This window comes from Ammospiza caudacuta, chromosome Z (genome assembly GCF_027887145.1).
Source record: "Ammospiza caudacuta isolate bAmmCau1 chromosome Z, bAmmCau1.pri, whole genome shotgun sequence".
Taxonomy (NCBI): Eukaryota; Metazoa; Chordata; class Aves; order Passeriformes; family Passerellidae; genus Ammospiza; species Ammospiza caudacuta.
The window spans coordinates 78,169,055-78,179,131 of NC_080632.1; the positions used below are offsets into that span (position 1 = coordinate 78,169,055).

General features: G+C 56.3%; 1 pseudogene; it reads left to right on the forward strand.

The window, feature by feature from the left end:
• Positions 1-2,432: 2,432 nt before the first annotated feature.
• Positions 2,433-9,624, forward strand: LOC131571695 (uncharacterized; annotated as a pseudogene).
• Positions 9,625-10,077: the final 453 nt, after the last annotated feature.

A 10,077-nucleotide genomic window follows, 5' to 3' on the forward strand; every position in this document is an offset into this window, starting at 1 on the left:
GGCTTGGTCCTCCACCACTGGAAGCATGACAATGAATTATCTCATGAGTTATTGCTTCCCCCCAAAATTTTCTTCTTCATCAAGCTCCAGAATCCTCTGCCACACCACAGGAGCAGCTTAAGGCATGGGTTGACCTCCTCATGACAGCAAGGATGTGTCCCGGTAGTTCTACAGTGCTCTGGCATAGCCATCTCACCAGCGTCTTGGTGCCTGCAAATGTTCCCTGAGAATGGAGGAGCTCACAATTCCTCTTTCCAACCTGTATCCTTGTATCCATCTAGACCCTGTCCTCTGCTTGAGTTTGACCTAGCTGTGCTGCCCTGGCCACTGTACTCCTGTGTCTGAAAAAACCAATAAATTGCTCTGGTTTGCAGGGGCTGCCTGGCCCACAAAATCTTCCGCCTTGTCATGGGTCCTCCTTGTTTTGTATGTGAAAGCCTTGACCCCATGAATCTTCATGGAGGAGCTTGGAGTGCTTTTCCAGCCCCTGGCAGCACCAAGGAATCACACCTGAGGTGCTGCATGTTCCCAGTGCAATGCTTTGGGTGACTGCTTTCCCTCCTCCCCATCCTATAGGTAACATCATCTCCACTTTCATAGCTGGACCTCTGTGTAGGTCTGTGTTCTCCTCTGTGGGTGCTGGTGCTCATCTCCCATTTTGTGAGGTGCAGCTGGCTCTGACCCTCTTGGGACATCTGTGTCTTGCAGCCTTTGGGATCTGCTGCTGCTGTCCCATCCTCTCCAACAGGCACTTTCTGTGGGGTGCCAGTGCCCAGTGCAGCCTGGGTGCTGAGTCCAAAGGCTCTCCTTGGTGAGGGCTGCACTGCTGGCAAACAGGGCAATCAACCTCTCTTTTCTCCAGCTCTGAGTGTTGCCTGTGATGACTCCATCTCCTTCTCCTGCCCTTGGGCACAGAGGCTCTCCTGAGCTCCCTGGACTTGGGTGTGACAAGCTGGTTCTGGTTGTGCTTTTTACAGTCCTGACGACAGAGCTGTCATGGTCTTTTGCTTCAGTGTTATCTCTCTCCCCTGTCAAACCTGCCAATACCCAGTGCAGCCTGGAGGCTGAGGGGCAGCCTGAAGGCTCTCCTTGTGGAGGAGTACACTGTCAAAACATAGAGCAATTGACCTCTCTCTTCTCCAGATTCTTTTCAGCCTGGCATGACTTGCATGTTCTGGTAAAGGCATGTTTTGACAGTTCTTCATATGAGTTGTCTGCCCATCAGCTCAGTACCTGCAGCTGGCCCCTAGGACCAAAATATCTCCTTCCTGTGAACTGTTGCTGGTGTGACATGTGGGCCTCATGGAGCAACTCTTTGTGGGTATTGGGCAGAGAGGAGAAGCGAAATTCAATGCTGTGTGGGTGCTGCTGGTAGAGAAAGGAGAATGAGCAAGCTCGGGATGGGGGAGAACAGTTGCAACCTCCTTGGCTACCCTGCTTCCCACTCCAGCCCCCCATCCATAGTCATACCCTGGGCTGTCAGCCTTGTGACTCCACCTGCTCTGTCCAGACAGTCAGTAAAGGGTTATGGTTTGGACAGGGCTACCTGCTCTCCCCAGGGACTACCTGCTGCCCCCAGCTCCTGCCTCATTGCCCTTGTGAGGTGCTGTCCCCTGAGCTAACTGCACCTGGTTGAGGGGAGCCATGAGCAGGACAGGAGTGTGTCCTGTGCATGTGCCACAGGAAAACGGAGGGATAAGTATGGTCTCTTTGCCTCTGCAGCCCCTCATGTCTGATCACCCAGGCTTCTAAAATCCGAGACACCCAAAGTGGATGGGAAGTTCTGGGGGAAGAGAAAAGCGATGGCTGTTGATGATCAAGAGGCATGGTTTAGTACTGTGAGTGTTTTCTCAAGCACACAGCTGGCACTGTAGGGCAGGGTGCCCTGCACACTTGGGGACAGAGGAGAGTGCTGCCAGGCTGAGAGGGAGCAGGAGGAGGAGGCAGCTGAGGATAGAGAAGCGGGGAAGGATGAGAGAGGGTGTGGGTTGAGTGTTTCTTTCAGAAGAGCCACAGACTCTTTCAGGCATTGAAGTACTCCTTGCAGTTCGTGTCCTCATTCCTATATGTACTTCTGACCAGGTCTTTATGTAGTTTCTCAAAGGTCCTCCATCTCCTGTGATCATTGAGGGGAAGTGACTCATCACCACTCTAACACCCACGCAGTGTCAGGAAGCACTTGGATATTACCTCAGTAACAGGAGTAACACTTCTTGAATGCCCTGGTAACTAGGAGGGTTTTGGGAGGAAACTCTGGGATCTTGTGACAAAGTTCCTTCTGATGAGTCCCAGAGCCTCGATGCTCCTGGGGCAAAAAGATATCAAAAGGCAGAAGTGCAGACATGGATGGGAGGGTCCCTGCCCAAAGAGGAAGCCTCCTGCATCTCATGAGGAGATGTGTCTGTTTCCTTCCTGTGGTTGCAAGCCCTGCAGTCAGATACGGATGCCTGCGCTCAGAGGCAGTGAGTGGGGCTGAGATTGCAGTCCTGCCTGAGGACTTCATGCTAGGATGGCCCTGCAGTCACTGCCTCTGAGGTTTCTCCTGGCCCTTGCACCTCTACTGTCAGCACATGGCCAGGAAGAATTTTTCAACATCCAGATAGTGCCCCAGGGAACAGGTAAGAAGTGGTTCTTGCTCTTGGAAGCTTCTGCTGCCTTTCCTTCTCTACGTTGGATATTCATCTTCACTGCCTGAAGCCCTCGGCTGTGTCAGCTGGGGCAGCCTCTGTCTGCCCCAGGGACAGGAGCTACAATGCAGTAAACACTGGTGTTCTGTGGGACAGACAGGACTGGGCTGGATGTGCAGTGAGGGGTCATGCCCTCCAGAAAAGCAGTTTGCCAATCATTCCCTGGAGAGAGTGGGCATGAATCAGTCATCAATTCACGCACTGTGAATCAGGGGAAGGGTCTTCAGGGAGCTGTCACTTTCTGTACTATCCTATCCCCAGGTGTGCCTGAGGGACACTGCGCCTGCTGAGGGCAGTGCAAGAGGGAGCTTGCTGCTGCTTTGCCACACATGGATCAGGGCAGGATCAGTGGCTGGGTGCCTGAGCATGGAGGGGGTTGTGGCCATGTGCCAGGGGACAAAGCTGCTGGTTGTGGTGCTCAGCTGGGCATCTCTGCTCTTCTGCCATCAGCGCTGTTTGACAGCAAAGCCTCTGCACAAGGGGCTTGGCACAGCATTTCCCTTTGTGCCAAAGTTGGTCTGCACCTTGTGAGATCCCATGTGTGCCCCTTTGGGAGAAGGCAGATTGTATTTTAAACCCCTTCAGGCCTCACAAACCTTCTTGCAGAGGCTTGAAGGGCAAGGGCTCCTTCCAGAAGCCAGCATCCTTCTCTGTAGCAATCATTGCCACAAAGCCTCCCCCTGCAACCCTGGACAAACTGCTGGCATCAGCTGCTCAGCTACTGCCCACTGAGCCTGGGGCATGGTGAATTTGGTGAGGAGGTGATGAGAAGAAGGAAGGGTTGTGTCAGAGAAAGGGGCAGGGGCATTGTTAAAGCAGGGGATGTGAATGCAGAAGGCACTGCTCAGCCCTGTCCCCCTGCCCAGTGGTGTGGGGCAGGAGGAGAGCAGCCAAGGCACAGAGGGAGTGAGAACAGGAGCCCCCGAGGGTAACAGGGGCGTGGCTGATCCCTGTGGCAGGGCTGAGCCCTGGATGAAGGCCCCTGCATGCCAGCAGCAGCGGTGGTGCCATGGCCCAGCAAGGGCCCCCTGGGCTGGGCCGGGTGACAGCCTGGATGAGAGGCTGGAGGGAGTCCCCTGGTGCAGGGGGGATTGTGCTGGGAATGTCCCTGCTCCGGGCTTTGGAGGAGGGAATATGGTGCCCATGGACACAAGAGGGAATGGGGCAGGTTCATGGATGAGTGATCCTTCACAATTTCCATGCATCAGGAAAGCCCCTTCCCAACAAGGCTTGCCCTCAGGTCACACCCCAGCAGAGGGATGTGTCACCTTCCCTCTCCCACCACTCACCCATACCCATCCCATCATCTCCAGCCCATCTAACATCTACTTTCACCTCTGACAGAAGGGTGCAAAAGGCCCCAGTGGGACTCCAGACTCCAGCTGGCACCAGACCAGGTGAATTATAAGAAGAATGAAGAAGTGATGCTGAGCTGCCCTGAAGGTTTCCAGCCACCCTTCACCCATCTCAAATGTTCCAGTGAAGTCCAGTCCTTCTCTGGTGGGAAACCTGTATACAGAGAGCTCTGGACTGGAAGAAACTCCCGAGGTGCCTGGGTCCGCATTCGCTCCAGCGTGGAGTGCAGTGGTAAGGAGGGATCAGGAGCCCTCTTGGCTGCCTTGCTCTGCCCTTCCTGAGCAGGGAAAGCAGGGTGTGGAGCACAGGAAGTTTTGGGCTCCGTGCTGCCCAGGGAAATGGCAGATGTCAAGTCCAGCCTGCAGGTCACCACTGGGGGTGTTGGTAATAAGGGTCTCCCTGAGGGCTTCTGGCAAGTGGATGTGCACAAAGTAAAAAAGCATGGGAGAGGGATTTGTGATGGAGTTCGTGGCCAGAACATGGCACCACTGTTGGAGCAGGATCAGAGAACTTTACTGCCAGTGTGGCTGTGAGTACCACAGCTTGTTCCATGTAGGCTGGGCCCCTCCAGGTTCTGCAGCATGGTGTGTGCAGGCTTAGCACTCTCTTCTCACAGCTTAGGGCATTCATGGTCCCTCCAAGGAAGAACAGAGCTGTTCCCGATGGACTATAGAGATTATGGGACACACAGAAACCTCAGTTTTGAATGAATGGGGGAAATTGCTTGAGTGGTAGCAGTCCAGTCATTCGCCCACATTCATTCCTGTTCAACTCCTCCTGCTCCCCTTTCAGAGGGCTGCAGTGAACACCTTCAGTCTCACTTTCCCTCCCAACATGCTGGGTGATGAGAAAAGTTGTCTGACTGCAACATCCTTGCATGGCTGGGCTGGGAAGGGAATAAAGTGACCTTCTGGCAATCTTTCCTTCACAGAAGTGCTCCAGGTTGACCATGAGACCTTTGAGATTTCCAGCACCAGCATCAAACTGAAATGGACCTGCAGGTTCCCTGATGCCTGCCAGGGCATGAGGGCCATGTGCCGACTGGCAGCGCCTTCCTCCCCTCCCTGTGAGGCTGAGGAGGTGGATGCAGAGCAGATGTTACATGGCCAGGAGGGAACATTCACCTGCTCCCCTTTGCAGCCCTTCACTGAGTACAGTGTCACCATTGACTTGCCTCCAAACACAACCCTGTTCTCATGGTTCTTCACAACACAGGAATCAGGTAAGTGCACAGAAATATCAGAGACAAGGAACAGTCCAGAGCTGTGCCACAGGGAGGACAGATAAGGAACAGTCCAGAGCTGTGCCACAGGGAGGACAGATGTTCCCCTCACCCCTCAGCTCAGCCTGATCATATTCTCTGTGCAGGGATGTGCCTGGGATCAGAGCTGCTTGGGTCCTGTGCAGAGCCCTCTGGGGAAGGGGCTGGGAGAGCCCTGAGCAGGGCACAGCCCCTTCTCATTGTCCCACTCCGCCTCACACTGTTGTGCTTCCCACTGCTGCAGCACACACAGCCTTTGCAGGGGACAAACCCCTTACAGGGAGTCCCTTTGCAGCCTGTCCCTTGGCCGGGAGCTGCTGCAGCCTCCTGTGGCCTGAGCCCCTGCCCATGGCCCTGTGTGTGACCCCATGGCCTGTGCTTGCAGTGCCGGACAAACCGGAGCAGCTGTGGCTGGATCCCGACAGGGGCTCTCTCAGGTGGAGCGCGCCGCCCTCCTGCAACGGGGAGATCATCGGATACCAGGTACCCAGGGAGCAGGGCAGACCCTCACCTCCCAGCCTGGAGTTCTGTGCAGGCACACTGGGAACTGTGGGAAAGGGATAGCTGGCATGAGCCACAGTTCCCAGCCAGTAAATATCTGGCTTTGATGAGCACAAGCATTTTCTGTGTTATTCTCAGCATTCTTCATGCTGTGGAGATGCCCAGAGAGGTGTGAGTGCTCCATGTTCTCTGGGCTACTTCATGGGTCTGCTCTGCTCTGGGTTTTGCAAGCTTTTGGAGGTTGGTGTGCAACACATGGTGACATGTCTTCTGGGGTGGCATCCCAGGGTTTCCTGTTCCTCTTGTGTGCTTGTTTCTCGTTCCCACCACAGAAAAACTTGTGGTTTGAGTAATCCTCTGAAAGTCCTTTCTGAAAGCCCCTTCTCCAGAGAGCTGCACCATTGAGTTTTCCTCAATGCATGGCTAGAAGCATCTCCTCTGTCCCTGGATTTGGGACACATTCCACCGCAAAACCCTGCTATCCAGTTGTGTGCCTGTGTGTGTGTGTGTGTGTGGTGGTGACATTGTTCTCAGAATGCTCTAGGTCCTCTCTGAGGACAGAGGTCTCCACAGTGTGACAGGGACCTTGCAAGCTTTTTTCTTAGTTCTGTCCTGGAGAAACTGTCAGACAAGCTCTGGAAAACTTGTGAGCCTGTTCAACTGGTTTCCTGCTCCAAGACATCAGTGTTCATGAAAGAATCCTTTTATTCCACTTTCATTTGTCTATACTTTTGCATAACCCAGAATATATTTCTATAAAGACAGCAAATGAGAATGGACAGGGATCTCATGACAAATTCAGATGATGCATGGGCAAATGGGGACCCTGCATCTCTATTACTCATGGAAATTTTAGTCCTTCTCCTTTTCTTTGAGAGAAGGCCTTCAGACTCCAGCTTTACACAACAGAAAAGAGAAGCTCGGATAACTCGGGTGGAGAATATCGCCACAGTGCCTCTTGTGTTGCAATACACCTGGGGTGACCTATCCTTGGGCTCAGTACATATATCTACAGCGTTTCAAAAGAGCAGCCTCCCTCTTCCCTTTTCAGAGGCCCAGCCCTTTGCTCGCAGAGGTTGCTGCTCACACATCCTCAGGGTTGGCTCCAAATTCCTTCTCTCCTCTCCTCTGTTTTGAGCTCTGCACATGGGGCTGAGGCTCCCACCCGTTCCTCTCCAGAGCCTTGCCCAGGCACAGGGAAGGGCAGGCACAGGGAAGGGCAGGCTGGCAGGGACGTTGCAACTGCGGGCACCTTCCCAGCGGGCAGCCGGGAGCTGCTGCGTCCCAGCTGCGTCTCCTGTCCGCAGCTGAACATCACAGCCAGGCACGCAGGGGACAGCAGCGTGCTGGAGACCGAGCGGCTGCGCCTCGATGGCTCCGTCACCGAGCACCGGCTGCCGGGGCACAGCCCTGGCAGCAGCTACGCCGTGATGCTCCAGGGGCTGACGGCTGCTGGAGCCGGGGCCGCGCTGACGAGGGAGTTTCACAGCAACAGCAGCTCCGGTGAGCTTTGCTGTGGGGCCGGGCCGGGAGCCCGGGCACAGCCCAGCCCTGCTCGCCGGCCTGCGCTGCCCGAGGCCGCCGCTGCTGCTCGCCCGGCCCTGCCGACGCTCATTCCCCGCTGTTGCCCTGCAGACACCCCGCACCCCCAGGCCATCAGCTGCCGCGGCGCCCGCGACATCGCCCCCTCGCAAGGCACGGCCGTGCTCCCCCTGAGCCCCATCGCCCCCGCCTCTGAGGCCGCCAGGTGAGCGCAGCCCCGCGGCTCCGCAGCCCCGCCGGGGCTCTCCCCACGCCGGCGCTGGCCTGCAGCCGCCTCCCTTCCCGTGGCCCCCGTGCCCGCTGCCACTGCCTTTGGGCCCGCAGGGAGCACCAGCTGATCGTGGCCGCCACGCACAACGCCTCGCTGATCGAGAGCATCTGCTCGGAGCCGGCACAGCTCTCCAATGCCAGCGCCTACCAGGCCGCTCTGCTCAACCTCAGCGCCGCCACGGACTTCGTGCTGGGCGACGGCAGCCGCGGGCGGGGCATGGACAACGCTGCCCTCAGCCCGGGCCGGGACTACACGGCCCTGCTGCGCCTCGTCCGCCGCGGGCCGCAGGTACCCTCGGGGGGCTCTTGCTCCCTGCGCCTGCTGCCGCCCGGGCCTGGGCCCCTCGCTGCCTCTGGGCTGCCTCTGAGCTCACGCTCCTGTCCCGTGCCCCGGCACCGTGCTGTCCCTGGGCTCCCGGGCCACAGCCACCTCCCTCGGTGGCCCTGCCTGGGGACCTTGGCCTCCAGCTAGGCCAGTGCTGCAGGACTGGCCTGAGCTCTCCCTCCTGTCTCCTCCAACAGGCAGAGAAGTTCACCTGTGTCTGCTACAGCTTCTCTCTTGGTAAGTGTCTCCTTGCTCCTGGTGCCCAAGCCTCCCTCCTGCCTGCTCCCTTTTGCCAGCCTGGCAGCTTCCCTGGATGTGAACTGGGTCAGCACAAGAGCTGTTGGGTCTCACATGGAATAGAGCAAGATCCCCACAGGGTGATCCTCTCTCCCAGAAGAAACCTCAGCCGGGACACAGGCGTACACACTTGCACATTACCCTTTGCCATTCTTGGGGCCATTGCCAGCAGGAGGCCAGGCTGTGGCACTCACCCTTGCTTCTCTGTTTGTTGCAGAGCAGACTGTGGGCCAGTGGCACTGGATTGTGATTGGACTGGTTGTGCTGTTGGCAGTCATCCTTGTGGCTGCAGTTATCCTGTGGCTTGTGCACTCCAGGTGAGTGGGGAAGGTACACGTTAAGCAGGTATGAAGGGGACAGGGTCAACAGGTTCATACACAATGCCAGATTCTTACCCAGCACTCCCCTTTGCCTTTCCAGGAAAAGGAAGTACTTGCCCAACAAAAATAAGGACGATAATTAAAAAGGTAGGAAAATGCAATTCTGCAGTCAACCATCGCAGAGTCACTATCAGGCTGTGGGGCAGGTGGGATGAGAGCAGCAATCTTCCAGGAGAACCTGAGTTCCAGCAGAAGCAGCAGTTCATACACTGCACTGATACATCTCCTGATTTGCCTTAGCTGGGGATGACCAGGATGGCTCTGCCCACTGAGCCCCACATGGAGGCAGAGCCTGGTCCCAGGCAATGCTCCCTGCTTGCAGCAGGGACAGGGAGAGCAAAGACAGCATCCCAAAGGCTCAGGGCTTTGAGTGACCCATGTCTGTGCCATCCCTGCCGGGGATCTGCAGGGAGGGTCTCAGGAGGGCCAGGCTGAGGGGCTGCTGCTCTCACCTCAGCACTGACAGCACCTCTGGGGCCCTGTGGTTGGGATGGAAGTGTTGGGCTGTGGCAGGCACTGCCGTGTGCTCCAGCCTGTCTCTGACACTGGGTGCCCTTTTTCTCCACAGGTGAAGGTGGCTAGGCTAGAGATCAGGCACTTCAGCCCCGGACAGCACCATGGAGACATCCAGAGCAGTGCAGAAAATGGGAAGGATAACCCCAACCCAGTGCTGATGGCTGCCATGTTCCCTGGTTCTCCTGTGACTGTGACCAGCATGGGGCTCCCAGGAAATTCATCCACTTCAGCAGGGCAGGAGGAAAATCCAAGGCCCAGGAGAACTGAGCTTTTTCATTCCTCAGCCCCTTCAGCTCCCAGGGTTTGCTTACTGCTTTTGCAAGGCCTCTAAATAGGTCTTTCTGTAATCCTTTTATTTAGGCTTTGCTTTCATTTTTGCATTCCTGGAAGCAGGACTTGTATGCTGGATTTCCCAGTCCCAGACTCACACAGGCTCAGGTTGATGGCATTCTCCTGCTGTCCTCTGGGTTCCCAACCCTTCTGCCCTCTCTGCTGGTATTCAGCCAAACCCAGGGCTTTGCTCGGCCTGGCTGGACTGCTTTGTGACTCAGCCTGTTCTGTCTGGACAAGAAATAAAGGCTTATGGATTGGAGGGGCTGCCTGTCCCACACAGCTTCTGCCTGCTCCCCTCATTGCCCCTGTGGGGTGATATTCCCCTGCAGGGAGCTGACTGTGCCTTGCTGGCGGGAGCCACAAGCAGGGCTGCTGTGATCCTCTATTCCCCTGGTGCTGCCTGACAGCTTTTCTGACCTACTGAGCTGAGCTGGACAGCTCTAATGTGAGTTTGGAGCAGATGTGTGGTGGGAATCCATCAGCAGTGATGGATTTTGGCCAAGAGTGTATTCCGTGCCCATGCTGTGGCATCTCTGTGCCTTCAGCTCCCTGTGTCAGGTCAAGCCTGGAAGAAAAGCAAAGATCAGGGGTCACCACCACCACGGCCTT